The 11,706-nt window shown below is 41.6% G+C and overlaps 1 protein-coding gene across 3 annotated transcripts in view; it reads right to left on the bottom strand.

Annotated features, from left to right (window-relative positions):
• The window catches only part of ARHGAP26 (Rho GTPase activating protein 26), a 381,779-nt gene that overhangs the window by 36,062 nt on the left and 334,011 nt on the right, over nucleotides 1–11,706 (bottom strand). The window lies entirely within an intron of this gene.

Genomic DNA, 11,706 nt, shown 5'->3' with positions numbered 1-11,706 from the left:
ATATTCAAAGCCAGCTTACTTTTTCTCCCCCTCTCCTCCACCTCATTTTTGATATAAAACAAAACAAGAACAACAAAAAAACAAAGGGGAGGGATGTCCCATAATATATATTTTATGCATATTTATTTTCTAAAAGATATAAATAAAATTCATTGTTTCTCTTTCTAGCCATAAAAGCAATTTGTATCAACGTAGAAAACAAATAATAGGCAAAAACCCAAACTAAACAACCCCCCTTCCCCAAATTAAAAACAGAACTACCATATGATCCAACAATTCTACTTCTGAGTATTTATCCAAAGAAAATGAAAATACTAATTCAAAAAGACAGCTAGCTGTACCTCCATATTCACTGCAGCATTATTTACAATAACCAAGACATGGAAACAACCTAAGTGTCCATCAATAGATGAATGGATAAAGGAGATGTGGTGTATTTATACACTGGAATATTAATCAGCCATGAAAAAGAATGAAACCTTGCCATTTATAACAACATGGATGGACCTTGAGGGCGTTATGCTAAATGAAATAAGTCAGACAGAGAAAGACAAATATCCTATGATCTCATTTATATGTGAAATATTAAAAGAAAAGAAAAAAAAAAGCTGAGTTCATAAATACAGAGAACAGATTGGTGGTTGTCAGAGGTGGGAGCTGGAGGGTGGGTTGGTGAAATGGGTAAAGGGAGTCAAAAGGTACAAACTTCCAGCTATAAAATAAATGTTACGGAGATGTAATATACAGCATGGTGACTGTACTTAAAATTACTGTATTGCATATTTAAAAATTACTAAGAGAACAGATCTCCAAAAAATATTATCACAAGAAAAAAAATTTGTAACTATGTATAGTGACAGATGTTAACTAGAGCTATTGTGATCATTTCACAATATATACAAAAATTGAACTATTATGTTGTATGCCTGAAACTAATATATGTGTCCAATTATACCTCAATAAAACAAAACAAAACAAAAAACTAAACAAACCATCAATATTTCCACCATAAACTACCACCGTTAACACGTTGATGGCTGTTTTATGGGTACATATACATGTCCTATGTGTACATATACATCCATATGCATTTTGTTTGGTGCATTAAAATGGCGCTATAATTCATATAATTTTTATTCTGCTTTTTTCAACAAAGTAGTTAATTATGAAAATATTCCTATGCCAATAAAATTTATCAACGGCATAATTTTTAATAGTTGTATTGCAGTCTATGGCTGTGTGATAATTACCAAATCATCACCATTGGTGGACATTTCATTTCTTTTTTTTGCTATTATGAATAATACTGGGATAAAAGTCCATCTACCTTTGCATATATCTGTAATTATTTCCTTATGATGAATACTAGAAATGCAATTGTTGAGTCAAAGGGTAAGTCCATTTTAAGGCTTCTGACCCAAATTTCCACACTGCTCCCAGGAAAGGTCATGCTGTTTTATAACCCCAACCACAGTGGGGCAATTTGGCCTCACACATGTTCCTTCTACCCTGCCCTCTTCGGCCCCTTGGGTATATGGACTTTTTTTGCTTCTGTCAAATGAGCTGACCAAGACTGCTAAGACAAAAGTGGAGCTGACTTAATCCAGGTTCAAACCACTCCTCCGAAATAAATGAGAGCTCCCAGGGGAAGCTGCTCTGAACCACTGCAGTGTCTCGGAACAAGGGGCTTGGTGAGAGAAAGGAGGGTGAGGTTTGTTCTTCCTCAGCCTCTTCCCTCGAATTGAGAATCACTGGCTTCCTCCGGTCTATCAATCAGCAAGCTGACTCTGAACCCTGAATTACGGCAAGAGGATGAATGAGCTTAAAGTAGGGACACACATCCTGAGCACAGAGCACAAACACGCACACAGACACTGCCTTCACACCTCTGGCTACAATGCTGAAGACACTCGTGGCAGGTAAAATGTCCTTTCATAACCCTCATGGAATCAAGGGGGAATGTTCCTTACTCATTCCTTTTTTAGAAGAGAGAAAAGAGTATGCAATAATAAATTAATGTGAATTGGAGACTTGAATATTTGTAATGAGCATTTCCATTTCAGCTAATTAAAGAAAGGTGTTCTTCACCCTCCAGTGAGCAGGAAGGGACAGCTGGCATTTTGGAGGTGGCAAATTCCTCCTGAAAGATCAATGTTGTCTCTGTATTTGATAGACTGATCTGGTCTAAGGTTTATTTGTCGAAACAGATAATGTAATATTCAAACCATGAGCATGTACACGCATGCACCTTTTCCCTTAACCCTCTTCCTCTCTGAAACTTTCAGAATATGAATGCCTTACGCCCTTATTCCAGAGTTGGAGTTTCTGACCGGGGCAAAAGGACTTCAAACAATGTAGCTACCATAGGGAAAGGAAGAGAAGCAGAACAATCTTTAAGAATTATAGATTATCCAGAATTCTAGTGAAACTAACAAAACGGAATCCTTCCCCAAGTCCCTTCTACCATTCCCCCATCGGGATCTATGGCTGCTTACAAGGACACCAGGAAGAAGCTCGTTTTGACATCTGCAGGGAGCAGGGTCACTCTGGGAAGCCTCGAGGCTTGCCCTGGCATCTGCAGACCTCTGCAGGACACCTGGGAGTGGGTGAAGGAAGCCATCCCCCTGGTTTGCCTTGGCCCATAGCCAGAGGTGCTGAGCGGCGCGGGAGTTTCCACTGTGGATGCTGCGGCTGCTTTCTGGGTAACGCACAGAACGTGTGGGCAGGGAAGAGCTTGAGAAATGAGCTGTCTGGGGCCTACTCATTCTGCAAGTTGCTCCCCAGCAGATGACAGATGGTAGGTGAGTTTTGCAACTGCTCAGGATGGGGTAAACTCCCGGTGTGTTAGCACCAAAGCCCAGGGCCTTGTGTCTGAGAACAGTAGCTGAGATGAATTAACAGTAGTAATAGTTAACATTGACTGTGGGTTCATTAAAAAAGCAGACCCCAGAATGCTTTGCTCTCATGATCTCCTCAGCCCCCATAACAAGCCCAGCAGGTGAGACCTTGTATATCTGGTGTTGTGGAAAAACAGAAAACCTTCCAGGACATTTTACTCTGGGCCTACACCAACCGACCTGCTGGCCCTCACCTCCGCAAGTCCTCAGCCAAGCACTATGTTTACACATGTTCTGTGAGGTTATGTTGCCGCCAGAAACAGTCCAAATACCCCTACAGGCCTTATCTAGGAAAAGAAATTGGCTTATGTGCCACTTTAAAATGACATGAGGCATAAGGAGAATAACTCTAAAATCAAAGTAGCCAACCTGCTGTCAAGGCGTTGAGTTTAGGTGGAATCAACAAAACTGGATGATCACGGGCCTGTCAGAGTTCTTAGCAACTGGTAGCATCAACTTACCAAAGAACCTGTGTTATAAAGGATCAGATAGACTATGATTAAGCAAGGACTATATCTTAAAAAAATAGTTTTCTTGACATGATTTATGGAAATTACTATTTACGTAGGCTCCGTTTGAGAATGGGGTGGCTAAAGATAGAGAGAATATTTACCTACGAACTGGCATGGCCAGGCCACCATACAGAGAGTGCAAAAGATTTGTCTCTATTTCTAGGAAACTTTAGGACATTGTGGCCTGACACATTTGGTGACGAGTATATAAAATCAAATGTGAATTATATCCTAGGACAATTACCTAAGGTGGATAAGAACTTATCTTGTACATCTTCTGTGTTAATCACAAGTTTTAGATAAAAGAATTCTTAGCTCATTAATGAACCAAGTTTAATTTAATTTAATTTTTTTAAATTGAAATGGATTCGTTCAATGAATGGTTATAAAGCATCTACTCTGAGCCAGGCCTTGTCCTAGGTGCTGGGGACCCTGTGATACAGGACAGGATGGGCCTTACTTGCATGGGGCTTGCCGCTTTTTGAGGAGAGACAGAAAACAAGCTGGTGAGACAAGATTTCAGAGGGAAAGTGCTATGGGGAAAATAAAACAGGGTGATGTAGTAGACAGTGAGGAGTGGGGTCAGAAGGATCAGAGCAGGGTGGGGCTTTGAGGATCAGGGCAGAATCTTCTAATGCAGCAGGAACAGGTGCTGTTAAGGCCCTGTGCCAAGAATGAATTTGGTTTGTATAAGGAACAGAATAAGCACGGGAGCATGGCAAGCATGGGGGACAGCCCTGTGATGTGAGGTCAGGGAGGTTAGGTAAGTAAGGACTAGACCATGTACTCAAGATAAACAGGTTAGATTTTATTCTATATGCAAGGCACTGGAGAGTTTAAACAATTTCCTGAATCTAAGGTACTGCTAAACGTGTGATATGTTTATAGAATTAAAAACGAAACTAAAACTAAAAACGAAACCCCCGGAAAATCTTAAAGATAGTATCATATCCTAAATGGGGGCCAAAATTCCACTTTTTCCAAAACTGAATGTCCAGAAATCCTTTTCAATGTATTCTGTGTGTTTACTTCACTCATGTAAAAAACGATTTTTATTACTAAGTTCCAGACACTGTGCTGGGTGCTGAAGAGATGCAATTGAGAGAACATCATTGACCCACAGAGAATGAGACAGACAAACACCCAGCTGATGACAACACACTATGCTCTACTGGGGTAAGTGCTTCCCCAGCGTGCTGGGGTTACCTCACCCAGTCTAGGATGGATAATCAGTAAAGACACTGTGAAAGAAGTGATGTTTAATAATAGCACATCATCTCCCTGGAGGTGAGAAGACACAGGGCAAGGTTAGGAAGTAAAACAAGTTCAGTAGGGCTCAAAAGGAGAGTTTCAACAAAGTCTATGGTATCAAACCTGGTGGATTGCCCAGGGCCTTTAAAAGCACTCTGCAGTTTACAGTACCCATGGGGCCCATCAGAGACTTTGGAGTGGGCGGGGGGAGTGTGGTGTTCAAGTATGCACATTAGAACAACCCCAAGGGTTGAAGTATAGAGAGTGAGCCAGAGGGACCAGTCAAGGGTCAAGAGGACCAGATGGGCAAGGCTTGGGTGAGGGTGGGGGCAGCAAGGATTGAGACAAATGGTTGATGCAAGAGAGGCAGAATTGACAGATCTTGATCACTGAAGAGAAGTCAGTGATTAAAAAAAAAACAAAGGAGAGTAAAGGAAACTAGCCAGGTTTCCAGGCACCAGCCAGGAAGTGGTGGAATTCATGGAAACAGAAAGTACATGGTAAGGAACAGGTGCGGGTGCAGGGCAGGGAGAGGAAGCCTGCCTGTCACCTGGCATTGGGGCTTGGCAGACAGTGGATATGAAGAGGCAGAAGATGAAGATCAGGGATGTGGACAGTCTTTGGCACGTTGCTGGTGACTGGAACCATAGAAAGGAATGCGATCAATTTTGAAGAGTTAAGAAAGATTTAAAACCAGACCCTGAGAAAAAACAACTTTTAAGGAGAATGGAGCCTTCGGAAGAGACAGAGAGAACAAGAAAATCAGAGTGTGGTGTCTCCAAAAAACAAGCAAAGGGAGGGCTTTAAACAAAGGGGGCCGTAGACCTGATGTTGCCAGAAATCAAGAAGGTGAGGCTAAGCGGGGTCTGTGAGGTCTGACAGGGAGGTCACTGGTGACCTTGGTGAGAGCAGTGCCAGCAGGTGGGTGAGGATAAAAACCCAGGCTGAGTGGGAAGGGAGGAAGGAGGGAGGCCTGTATTTAGTCTCAAGAGTAATGATGACAAAAATCAGCATAGGATTTTCCCCATATTACAAATCAAATGTGATTTTTTTCTCCCAAACATTGGATATAACTCTATATTTTAAAAATGAGAAATAAAAGGGCCATTTTGGAGAAAAGTACCTCAGGCAAGTAAGTGTCAAAGAAACCTTCCCAAGATTCATCTTGCCAAATGCCTTCTGGAGTAGGCTGGAGATAATGACTCTAACTCACTCCCAGTGAGCCAAGCCCCAGGTACAAGGAAGATGATTCTGGGGTGCTAGACTTCAACCACAGCTCACTATGTCTGTTCTGAGCAGCAAGGGCAGAATTCAGGAGAGATGATCACAGCCAGCAGGCCAGAAAGCCACAGTCATGTGGCTTTGCCTCATAGGCACTCATGGGCTGGTCCAAGAAGAAGATAGTTAGTGTTTACACTCGGGGCCCCACAGCTCTCTCCTCCCTGCCTCCCTTGCTCTTCCACCCAACAACTATTTGGTAAAAGCCACTTTGATGATAGGAAAGGTACTGGATGGTGAAGCGAAATAAAATCCAGTCTCAGCTCTTGAGGAGCTCACAGTCCAGTGGGGAGACTTGGTATCTAAACAGAAGGGAATCCTGCCTTTAGTTCCGTGAGTGTGGCGGGCTTAGCAGCCTAGCCATATGATAGATTTTTCAGTCTGCCACAAACCAACTGTGTGACCTTATGCAAGGCAGATTATCTTTCTGAGCCTCAGTTTCCTTACCTAAAAAATGAGGTCATTAACAACCTCTCTCCTGGGTAATTGTGAGTGAATGTGAAGCCCTTAGCTCAGTGTCTGGCACCAAGGGGGCCCTTGATGGGTGTCAGCAGCTGTTGTTAAGTATAATGACAGAAATAAGCACTGGCTGTGGAGATAGCACTGAAAAGTGGCAGCTAGTGCAGTCAAGGGCGAAGGGGTCAGGGAAGGCTCCCTGGAGGAGCTCAAGTGCATCTTCAAAGGGATAACAGATGTCAGCAAGTGCAGGAAGGAGGAGGAAACACCAGGCAGAGGGAACTACAATCTCTCATTTTCTATGTTTCTTCCAAAGTTGTTAACCCCACATTGAACACCATACATTGAACACCATGCTGTCTTTTCTGGGTTTTGATTCAATAGGAGGAACCCAGGACTTAGAATCGGAAGGTCCAGGCCTGACCAGCAGCCTCCCAGCAGCTTAAGACTGCCACACACCGAACGGGCCACTTAGTACCTCCCAGCCTGTTTCTCTCATTCACAAAATGTAGGCACTATCTGCCCTCACTCTTTATTCAGCCCGTCTATATTTATCAAATACCTATAAATAGCACTGTCAAGTGCCAAGGAAACAACAGTGAACAGGAAATGGGCCTGGGTCTGAGGATAGTCACAGCTCAGTGCAGAAATCACAGAAGTTAATGAGCAAATGCAAAATGCTGATTGGGGTTAATGCAAAAATCGAATAAAATATCTGTATGAAATGGCTCTGAAAACTGGGAAGCACTATAAACATATTTTGTAGTATAACTCTTCTTAACAATAGTGCCAGCCAGATTCTAAATCTCTCAGGAATTTTTTCAAATTTCTGGTCTCGTGATGGCACCTTTTTTCCAAGGCAACTATGGGTCAATGTATATATTAAATACATGTATATGTCTGCTATATATACGCTGTCATTGCCAGGTTCTCTGTGCTCTGGTAATCAACTATGACAGAGCGTCCGCCTTGGTATTCAATAAGGTCTGCTCACACTGGGGAGCATTATGGTTGGTGACTTCACATACATTTCACAGATCCAAACCCTATAGGCTTAGGATGTGGCCTGAGATGCTGATTCTTTTGTTCAACATGCACTTTGTGCCAAACAGCAGCCAAGCACTGTTCTAGGAGGCGAGGGGTACAGAGAAAAACAAGATGGACCCTGGTCCAAAGATGATCAGTTTAGTGAAAAAGACACTTGGACACCAATATGCTGAGGTGTTATGATGAATGCTGTACTGTACATAATTAGAGTGATCACCCAAACCAGGACAGAGAAGGAGGAGAGATGCTACTAAATTCATACCTGGGCTACAGACATAACAGGCAAACAGATATATAGTCCCTAGAGAGACTAAGAGGTCAGTTTTTTGTTCAAAATAGTTAAGAGATGAGTGCCAAAACTAAAGCATATTATATTGTGGCTTAATTTGATATAAATCACATTTTAGCTTTCCATGAAACTAGTTATCTCCTTTTCATATGGAATTTTCTTTGCATATTAGACCCTAAAGGCATTTGTGGATTCTGAGATTATGAGCTGAAAATTGCATAAGGATGATAATCAAATACCTAAGCCTTTTTCCATGGCAGAAATTTACATTATGGTATTGAAATTTAAGTTTCCATGCCACTGCTACACTTCTGGCTAATGGCTTCCACTTAAGGTTTATGTTAAATAGTCAGTTCCTCAGGCTCCAAATGAACCATCTTTCCGAGTGCTTTTTAACATAAACGTCTAAAAGCATTCTCCAAGACATCACAGGGCTAATCCAAAACAATTTCTCATTTTTAGACTGGCTCTCTATATCCAGTGGTAAAAGGACTTCTACTCTAATGTGCATGAGCAAGGAGGTAATATTCCTGGTAAGATAAACTGGATGAAGGATGAAAAAAAGCCTTGGAGACATCCATGTTAGTGTTTGGAAGTCACTATCCTGCCTAAAGGGGTCCCCTGCCAAGCCTGTGGGTAATTCCTCACATTAAATTTACTTTCAAAGTACAGTCCCACTGGATGAACTCCCACCATCTATGGAGTAAGCATCTGTTCACAAATAAGAAACTAGACTCGGTGAGTCTCTTATCCATAGTCTCATTACCCAGATAACATGACTTTTCATCTTTCTTAAAAGACAAATGCTTAGCCGATCTTTGGCTTAGAGGAGAAGACATACATCTCATAAAGATGATTCCGTCTCATTTCACGTGCTACATTTCAGATGAAGAACTTACAAAATGAAGGGAAAAAGTCAGAGTTGTTTTAAAAAAAGGTCTCATGCTAGCTCTCTCCCAAACCTAAAAAGAATCAGAAAGAAACTCCAACCTGTCTTTGCAAAAACACACACACAAAAATTCCTTCTTCCCCCTACTAAGTATATTAAACAGTATAAAAATTTCTAGACCAGGTATGTTTTAGGAATCTTCTACATCCTGTCTGGTATTCATTATTCTTCATAAGAGGACGTGTATAATTCTTTTCGGCTTTTTCAATTAAACACTAAACATGTTCAGAAAAATTTTTTTCTGAACATTTCTGAAAATAGATACTTGCAAAAGGAAAATATCATGCTAAGTTGAGCCATGGCAGACATCTTTGCCTTCACGGTAAGATATCAAACATTTCCTTCGGTGTCACCAGAGTACCTCAGTCCTCCATCTTCAGGCACCCCCTAAGAAGTCTGCTTATTCTTCTTGAGTTACCTTTCATGGTGTTTACTCTCATGAGTTACTTTTCATGGTGTTTACCAATCCTTTTGATCATTAACTGTAAGTCCTACCAGCTGCAAGCATGACTCTAGAATCCTATGTTTTTACTGGTTTAAAATAACACTACCACTTAGTCACTTGTGAAACACCAAAAAGTAAAAGTTTGCCCTTATGTCACCTAAACAGCCTTACAGGTGACAGAACTTTTGGGTTCCTTTTACATAGGAAAGAAAAATCTTTTAAAGAGTTAGACCAACGGATATATTCTGAGCACATAGGTTCTCTGGCATCCTTCCTGTAGCTCCATATCATATTTGAAATGTAGTTAAATCACAGGTTTACACTTAAGCTTGCTTATCTCTGATAATGGGCTTGCACACATATCAAAGAACCTGCCCAAGTGTACTTATCAGCCTCTGACAGGTATGAAGCTTAGGAATCCAATATAGGACTTTACTGCTTACTTGGTTAGAAACTCTGATGTAGGATATCAGCAAGTATTTGGATGAGGGTTCCAATTACTTATGATACTAGGTAATCCTATATTGCAACAGGCTTGCCTGGTTATAAACTACAGCTTTAAACTACTCCTATGGTGTATAATTCACAACCATGGGATAGAGATATATGACTCTATCTATAAATAAAATACGTGAAAATCCTTCAACTTGTTTGGTGAATAGGGACGTTTTTCTCTTTATTTTTTTTTATATTAATCTATTGCTTTGAAAAATTCAAACATTATAAAAGGACATCTGCATATAAGGGTAGATAGGAAAAAAATAATAAGTCTCCCTTTCCACTGACCCCCTCTCCAGAAGTAACCATTTTTATGAGTTTTTATTTTTTCTTCTAAAGATATTACATGAACATCCACTGGAGAAACTGTGTTTACAGCTGTGTGTGTGTGTGTGTGTGTGTGTGTGTGTTGGGAGGTGGAGAGAGAGAGGCAGGGAGGAGAGACAGAAGAGGAGAGGAGAGGAAGGAGAGAGAGATGGGTCAGTTTCCTCTCTTTAAACACAAATAGTAGAAAGTTATTCACATTGTTCCAAACATTGCCTGTTTTCCTTAACACTATATGCTGGAGCTTGCTCCCTCAGTCCCTGAAGAGCTGTCTCCTCATTCCCTTTAGTAGTTACGTAGCATCTCACTGCAGAGATGTGCGACGACTTACTCAGCCAGATCCTTACCCATGAACATGTAGGTTGTTTCCTATCTTTTGCTTTTGAATGGCACAAAATCTCAGAGCTGGAATAAGACAGAAGAAGAGGTATTATATAACTATAATACCTTTGTCCTACCTACTGCCATCTTTCTTTTAAAAAAGTACTGATGTCTAAACAACATGGAGAGCCTATTTGGAACAAATGGATGTTAGCTTTCCTGCTGCTTTACACACCAGAAGATGAAACTTCTCTCTCTCCTAGAGCTGAGGACTGGTTTCTAAAGCTAATGAGGTTGAGGTGTGGCCATACGCAGCTGCTGAATGCTGGGAAGAGGAGCTACTAAGCTTTGCCAAAACCCAATTCGTCGTGTTGGGTGGACTGGCCTCAGTATCTAGGCAGCCTCCGCCAAACAAAAATTCTCTGCAGGATAAATCTCTTAGGTTAGGGAAACCTAGTGTGGAATCTAGGTCAAGGTCATCTCTCTCTTCCATGCAGAACTCTAACTCTCTTGGGGCTCTAATTTAGGACTTACCGCCACAGCCTTGGACAAAAATATTCCCAAACAGTAAGGTGGTGAAAAATGTGTGGAGCTGAACTGCCAGGACTTTGGGCAAGTTTCTTAACCTTTCAATGGCTCAGTTTCCTCTCTGTAAAATGGGGAAAGTATTTCTCACCTCAGAGGGTGGTTGTGAGGTAGCTAAAATAATGCATATATAAATTTCTAAGCAAAGTGCCTGAACTTAGAAAATGTTAACTATTATTAATAAAACAATCCAAAGCCACATTGTTTTTCTTTTGAGAAACATCTTGGCCCCACCCAAAAATACATCTGTTGTGAATTCTGGCCTCGGGTGAGCCTCCAGTCCCCTGACTCTTTCCATGCCCATCCCCCGGCTCCCCCGCCCCCGCACCGTTTCCAGCACACCCCGCAGAATGGTTTGTCATTTCTTGAGCACATGCTATTTTTGTTTCCTTGTTGAGCTTGTGCAGTTCCATTTATCTACGGTGCCCCCCATCTTCGCAAGGGTAACTTTTACTCACCTCCCAAGATGTAGCTCAGAGGGTAAAGCTAAGTGTCCTTCCCCTGGATCGCACTGTGCCCTGAGCCCATCTTCCTTGCAGGACTGTCATACCACTCAGAAGGGACCTGGGAGCAGGTTTTCATAGGTGCTGAATACAAAACACCCAGCACCGTGTTAGCACACCATAGGCACTTGGTAAGTGCTTGCTGAATTCAAATGAGCCCCCTGGAGACAAGGATTCTGGTCAGCCTATTTAATTTCCTCAATAAAACAATCTATGCCTCTGATATCTTCTTTTACACATGAGTATCTGCACTTTAGGTGTCTATACTCCTAAAAACCTCAATTTAGAATTACCTGTCATGTAGCTCCTGTCAAAAGTATGGCTGAGGCAACTGACAGGGAGAATTCCTCT

This window comes from Pteropus medius, unplaced genomic scaffold, assembly GCF_902729225.1.
Source record: "Pteropus medius unplaced genomic scaffold, Ma_sr-lr_union100, whole genome shotgun sequence".
Classification (NCBI taxonomy): domain Eukaryota; kingdom Metazoa; phylum Chordata; class Mammalia; order Chiroptera; family Pteropodidae; genus Pteropus; species Pteropus medius.
This window is presented reverse-complemented; position numbering and strand designations above follow the sequence as displayed.